Consider the following 7,593-nt stretch of genomic DNA (forward strand, 5'->3'; position numbering starts at 1 on the left):
GGTGGTTCAAGCTCACCAGCTGCTCCTTGGAAACCCTATACAGGGTCGCTATGGGTCAAATTTGACTTGACGGCACTCAACAACAACAACAAGAGTATACTAACTTGCGTACCCGCTTGCTCACAGTTTGTCAGCCCTGCAGTTACGACTCTCTGCACACATCTGCTTTCCTACCCTGGACTTTGCTAAGTCACAGGACTCCTTTTTGACATTCAGCCTTTATTCTCAACTTCTAAATCTCTCACTCTTCTGGCTCAGGATTGACAGCACTTCTGGCTCAGGATTGACAGCACACTTCAGTCTTACAACATAGCCCATGGTAGAGTATGCTCAGTAATCTTCAGGCAAAAAACAATGGAAAAGCCTAGACATCTATATGCCAGCATGAGAGTATATGTTAAAAAGAAAGTCAGTGTTAAGTTTGACACTCAGTATCTGATGTCTAGTGGGTTCAAACTCATTTACACTTTAGTTCATGGAACATGCATTTATCAACAGCCTCCTTGGAAACCCTATATTGGGTTGCTATGGGTCAGAACCAACTCGATGGCACTTAACAACAACTACAATCAAGAGCCTCTTAGATATAGTCAGTAGAGAGAAATAAGAGTGTGTCTGCTCACCAGTAAGCTCAGTTTAGTAAAGGAGGTAAGTCAAGCCATAAAGAAATAAAAATAGAGTCCTAGAAGAAGCCACTAACAGTGAGGTAACTCCACAGGATAAGCACAAGGTCAGCAACTCCAGCCCACCAGCCACTCCAAGGGAGAAACATGAGGCTTTCTGCTCCCACAAAGATTTATAGCTTCAGAAACCCTGTACAGGGTCACTATGAGTAGGAACTGACTACTATGGCACTTAACAACAACAACTAACAGAAGTCAAGGAATGAGGTTCCAGCTGGGTAGAGGGAGAGGGTGTTCAGGGAAGTCTTCAAGGACATAGACATGGAGAAGGAGGAAGGGAAATTCTAGAGAAGAACATAATATGAGCAAAGGCAGGAAGTAGGAAGTCATGGACATTTATGGAAAAAAACAAATGGTTCTTTCATTTGGAACATATGGTAATAAAAGGGACAAGATGAGAGATACAAAACGAAAGGCAAGTTTTGGCAGAATCTGAAAGCCTCAAGTACCAGACAAGGAGCTTGGACTTTATTCAGTAGAGAAGATAATTCTGGAATCCATAAATTGAATGGGGGTATTAACAGTGTGAAATGTTGCAAATAGATGTAGGAAGACGAGGACCCGAAAGTCTGTTGGATATGGAACTTAAAGGTCATCAGTGACTGCTGGCCAGACACACGCACCCTGACTCATGACCACCACTTTCAGAAATATGATTCTTGGCATCAAAAGCATTAAAGGCACACAATAGTGCTGTACAGCTCTCCAGCTCTCCCTTTTCTTTTCCAGAAAAGGATAGGAAGGATTATGAAATTCATCCATATCCCTATTCATTCTCTTTCTCCTCCACTTAGGAAGTGGCCCTTAGGGTGTCACAAAATGGGCCATGTTTACCTTGTACTTGGGAGATTTCTTTGGCTTTGAAGGGTTCATTTGAGCCCAGGTGACAATAAGCAATGAGCCAGCTACCTAGGGCTGAATCTGACTCTCAACTTCACAGGCAAAGGGCCCTCTCTGGATTCTACATTGCCTTACTTGGCACACCAGGGTGTCCGACCTTAAGATTGGAGACAGAAGTCTTAATCAAGAATCAAAAGGAGAATTTCTTCTTGAATGTGTCCTCTTTCATCTCTCATTAATATGAGAGTAGCAGGGGACAGTTGGACTAGGTACAAGGCCAGCCAAAGGCTGTCAAGTTGGTTCTGACTCATAGCAACCCTACTCAAAACAGAACAAAACACTGCCTGATCCTGAGCCATCCTTACCGTCATTGTTATATTTGAGCCCATTGTGGCAGCCACTGTGTTAATTCATCTCATTGGGGGACTTCCTTTTGTTTGTTGACCCTCTACTTTCCCACGTATGATGTCCTTTTCCACGTGTCCAAAGTATGTGAGATGAAGTCTTGCCATCCTTATTTGTAAGGCGTATCCTGACTGTACTTCTTCCAGTACAGATTGTTCTTCTGGCAATCCATGGTCCTTTCACTACTCTTCATCAACATCATAGTTCAAATGCATCAACTCTTCTCTGGTCTTCCTTATTCACTATTGAACTTTCATATGCACATGAGGCAATTGAAAACATCAGAGCTTGGGTCAGGTGCACCTTAGTCCTCAAAGTGACATCTTTGCTCTTTAACATCTTCAAGAGGTCTCATGCAGCAGATTTGCCCAATACAATACATAGTTTGATTTTCTGACTACTGCTTCGTTGAGTATTGATTATGGATCCAAGTAAAATTCAATCCTTGACAATGTCAATCTTTCCTGTTTATCATGATGTTATTTATTGGTCCAGTTGTGACAATTTTTGTTTTCTTTACATTGAGTTATAATCCATACTGAAGGCTATATATATATTCTTTTATTTTTATTAGCAAGTCTTCACGTTTTCTTCATTGCTTTTCCAGCATATCTCAGGTTGTTAATGAGTCTTCCTTCAATACAGGTGCCACCTTCTTTTTCATATAGTCTAGCTTCTCTGATTATTTGCTCAGCATCCATGAATAAGCATGGTGAAAGGATATAACCATGCCATACACCTTTCCTGCTTTTAAACTACACAGTATCCCCTTGATTCATTCAAATGATTATTGTTTGTTCTATGTACAGCTTCTGCATGAGTACAATGACGTGTTCTGGAATTCCCATTCTTTGCAGTGTTATCCATAGTTTGTTATGATCCACACAGTTGGATGGCTTTGCATAGTCAATAAAACACAAGTAAACCTCTTTCTGGGAGTTTGATGGCTATGTAGAACAATCACTGCATTGTGAGCCGCAAGGTCAGTGATTCAAGCCCACCAGCTACTCCTCAGGAGAAAAGATGATATAGCCTCAGAAACACTTCGACTTGACAGCACTTAACAACAAAAACAACCAACAAACATCTTTCTGATATTCTGTATTTCAGTCTAGATCCATCTGACATAAGTAAGCATTGATATCCCTCATTCCATATCATCTTTGGAATCCAGCTTGAATTTCTAGTAGTTCCCTGTCGATGTGTAATGCATCTAGTAGCATATCTTTTCATTCTCTTCAGTAAACTTAGTTTGAGTGTGATATTAGAGATATCGTTCAATCATTTCCACATTCTGTTGGATCACCTCTCTTTGGAATGGACACAAATGTGAAACTCTTTCATTCCGTTGGTCAGGTAAGCTGTCTTCAAAATGTCTCCGCTTAGATTAATGAATGCGTCCAGTGCTGCATCAGTTTGTTGAAACAGTTCAGTTTGTATTCCATCAATTTTTAGAGTCTTGATTTTTGCTAATGCCTTCAGTGCAGTTTGGATGTGTTTGTTCAATACCATCAGTTCTTGATCATATGCTACTTCCTGAAATGGTAGGTAGGGAAAGCCAAAGAAGGAAGGGAGAACTTGATGATGACCTTTGTGTTTAGAGAGTTGTGGGAGAGAAGGGTAGGAGAAAAGAGTTAGCATTCAAATTAGGAACAGGTGTTAGTCACTGCACCTAGCCCAGTGCCTGGCATACAGCAAGTGCTCAACACATACTTGTTGAAGACACACATACCGAGTGAAGTATCTCACCCCTGCTAAGTTTTATAACAGCCCTGTGAGCTAGATTGGAATAAGGAGGCTCATTTTGTAAAGAAACATTTCAGAGTCACACATCTAGTAAAAAGTAGAAGCAGGATTCAAGTCTAGATCTCCCTTCCTTCAAGCTCTATCCTCTGTTTGTTTTTCATCAGATTGCAAGTAACTGAATCACATGTCTGTGACTTGGTAGCAAAGACAGTAGATGGCAATGGCCGATATTAGATATTACTCTTCTAAGAAGCTTGCACAGGAACTGAAGGAGACGTTTCACAAAAGACTTACCTTCAACTGGCATGAGTACCCCCTGCCTCCTGGTTGTTGTTGTTAAGTACCGTGGAGTTGGTTCCGACTCATAGCAACCCTGTACGGGGTTTCCGAGACTGTAAATGTTTACGGGAGCAGAAAGCCTCCTCTTTCTCCCACGGAACAGCTGGTAGTTTTGAACTGCCGACCTTGAGGTTAGCAGCCCAATTCATAACCACTGCACTACCAGAGCTCCTTCTGCCTCATGGAGAGCTTGCTAAAGGCAGATTCCTGAGCCCCACACCACGTTCATGGCAGGTTGTTGTTCAGTGCCTTTGAATTGGTTCTAATAGTAACCTTGTGTAGGGTTTCTGAGGAGGAGCTGGTGGGATTGAACTACTTATCTTGTGGTTAGGAGTCCAGTGCTTATCCTATAGTGCCACACCATGGAAGGGAAACACTGAATTCTATAGGCAAAAAGCACTGCTGGCACAACCGTGAAATGAAGCAGGCCATGGAGCAAGGAGGAGACTGTCACAGAATGATTATGAAGCGCTTATATTCGCAGTAGTTGTTATTGTTGCCAAGTGCTGTTGAGTTAGTTCTGATTCATAGCAACCCTGTATAGTGAAGGCTAAAAGGAAATAGGAATGGAAATGGGTGTATCAAAGGATCTAGACAAGGGGACAGGAGGTATTTTTGTAAGAATTAAGATGATAGTTTCTCCCATGGCTCAATTTTCACTCAAGCAATAGATAGGTATATAGGCAGGACTACACTAGTAAGGTATGCACACCATAGAATGGTCACTTATTAGAGATCAAAAGGGCAGCATTTACTCAGAAACAAAATTCAGAAGAGTGGGGAAAAAGGAGGAATGGAAAAAGGAATATAGTGAGGAAGTAGGATAAATGATGTTACATTAAGGGGTTTGTAACAGAGACAAATGAAGTGTATGATTTGTTGACTGTAAAACTGAACTCTTCACTCAACTCACAATAAAACGGTTGTTTTTATTTTTGAAGAGATGATAATTAGCATTTGTTGTAGTTTTGTTGTTAAGTGTCATCGAGTCAGTTGTGACCCATAGCGACTCGGTATAGGGTTTCTGAGGAGCAGCTGGTGAGCTTGAACCACTGACCTTGTGATTCTAATGACTTTGCAGTCGAGCACATTAACCCACAGCACCACACCATTACAACCAAATAAAGTAGTAGATGTGCATGTATATGTGATTAAAGGGAATGTGGCTCCCAACTTCCATTGATATGCATTAACTGAGAGAAGTTGGTCTTCCCTGAGGGAAACTATTCTCCACAGTGGGTGCCTCAGGCCTTGGGGAGTAACAAGGACAGAGGTGTGTGAGTGTGTGTGTGGTGGGGGGTGCTCTGACCCTCTCAAAAAACTCTATTAGCTCATCTTTACTCTTAACTACTCTTGAAGGAGGTATACATGAAAATGATAAGAATGAGGAGACTAGAGCCTGAGACAGTAGTAGTCAGGGAGCCAGGCTGTGGCAGTGGCCCTGAAACCAGCAACTCTCCAGGGAAAGGGCATCTCTAGCCAGCAAAAATGCAAAAACAAAATCAGTTCCCATAGAGCTGATGCTGACTCACGGAGATCCCACCATGTGTGTCAGAGTAGAGCTAATGACTGACATTTTTGGAAGTAGAACACCAGGCCTTTCTTCTAAGGTACTTCTGGGTGGACACAAACCTCCAACCTTTCAGTTAGCAAACAATTATTTTCAATTCTTTGTACCACCCAGGGATTCCAAGACTCCAGTGTGTCCATTGGCAGGTATGCACCCATAAGAAGATGGTTACATCAAACTGTCAGAGCGTGATGTCTTTTGATAAAATTGCTAATTCCCCTGTTCTAATCCCAGGTGTATCACAATTGGCTGGCTTTATTTTGGCATCTCTATGTGTCCTAGTGGGACGCTGTGGGTTAATGTGCTGAATTGCAGAGTCGGTTTGAACTGCACGGTCAGTGGTTCAAGATCACGAGCTGCTCTTCAGAAACCCCATAAAGGGTCACTTGGGGTCAAAACCAACTCATTGGCATGTAAAAACAACATGTGGCCAACCAGCCAATATGAACATTCCAGTCCCCTATGCACTTACATTTCTAACCATACCCAAGTATTCTAGAAGCACTCATTTCTTGTGACTGCTTAGAATGTGCATTACCAAGAGTCTGGTCACCTCTGCCCATTGCTCACTTCTCTGAGGCTTGCCACCTGAGGATGTCTGCTTTTCAAACACTTAGCTCCACTTACTCTACCTCCTGTTCATCTCTCTCTAATGAAGCAACAATTACAAACGGCCTCAATGATCTATCTACATGAGGAGAATTCAACTCAAAGCAGATCGTTTGATTTATTTTCTACTTGCCTTACTAGCAATTGCATTTTTTTCCCAAAAGGAAGAAGAAATTAAGAAATGCAATCTTTAAAAACATTCTGGTCCACAAAGAGCTTATTGTAACTTTGGAAATTCTAGGAACATTTGAGAGATAATATCAGCTTAGGGTTTGTGAAAGCCAAGAAAAGGAATATGGGACAAAGTAGTGATTATGCTGAACTTCAGGAAAGCAAGGATCAAAAAATTAGAAAATATATACCTACGATTACGTAGTCAGGGACTCTAAGGACATCAACGCATAAGAGACCTGCGAGATGTTCAACCATGACAACATGACCATTGGGAGACTGTTGGATACAGTGAAAGAACAACTTTTGTGCATTTAGGAAAATAGTTTTATACCAGCCAGGGTTCTATACTAAATCAGAAACCAGTTCTGCTATAGCAGAATACTAAGCATAGTTGAAAAAGGAATTTTATTGTAAGGGTACTGGACAACACAAAGAATCAACAAGCAGTATGTGAAAGCTGAAACAGGATCCAACATAAGTTTTTGCAGAGTGTCAACAGTGTGTGCAGAGGTCATGCAAGATCACAATTCCTTTGGATAGCAGTACTCTGCATTTAATCCCAAATATAGGCTTCAGCTCTTTAGTGAACATCTCACTATAATGAGCACAGTTGATTGTTGACCCTTTTGCCTGATAGTGTTCCAATAATGGCCCTTGAGAATCCCAGAAAATTGTTTAAGAATCAATTTCCCAAGATGGTTGACTTTTGAACTTTTGCTTGTCAGCGATTGAGGAAATTTCCATTCCATACTTTTCTGTTTACTCTCAGTCTCATAATGATGAATCCATATCTCATTACCAGTAATGATTTTTTTTTTTAAAAGAAACTTTTCCTTCCTTTGAGTATTGGTCCAAAATTTGTTTGCAGATGTCCAAATGCTTCTGTTTATGCTTTTCTATGAGTTGTTTTGGTATCCATCTCATACAAACTTTTTGAAACCCAATTCTATTGTGGATTATTTCATAGGCAGAGCTCTGGCTGATTTGCAAATAATTTGCCACATAATCCACTGTCACTTGTTTATTCGACTAAACCATTTCATATGCACACTCAATGTTGATATCAGTCGTGGAGAAGTTTTAATTTAACTGCAGTGCAGATTTTTGACTCACCCTCATATATTGACCCGAGTTGACATGTGTCTACCCTCTAGCCAGTGAATTACTTTCTCGTCTCTCTCTCTCCTGGTAACCATCAAAGAGTGTTTCTTTTAGTATGAAAACTTT

Source organism: Chrysochloris asiatica, unplaced genomic scaffold (assembly GCF_000296735.1).
Source record: "Chrysochloris asiatica unplaced genomic scaffold, ChrAsi1.0 scaffold00016, whole genome shotgun sequence".
Taxonomy (NCBI): Eukaryota; Metazoa; Chordata; class Mammalia; order Afrosoricida; family Chrysochloridae; genus Chrysochloris; species Chrysochloris asiatica.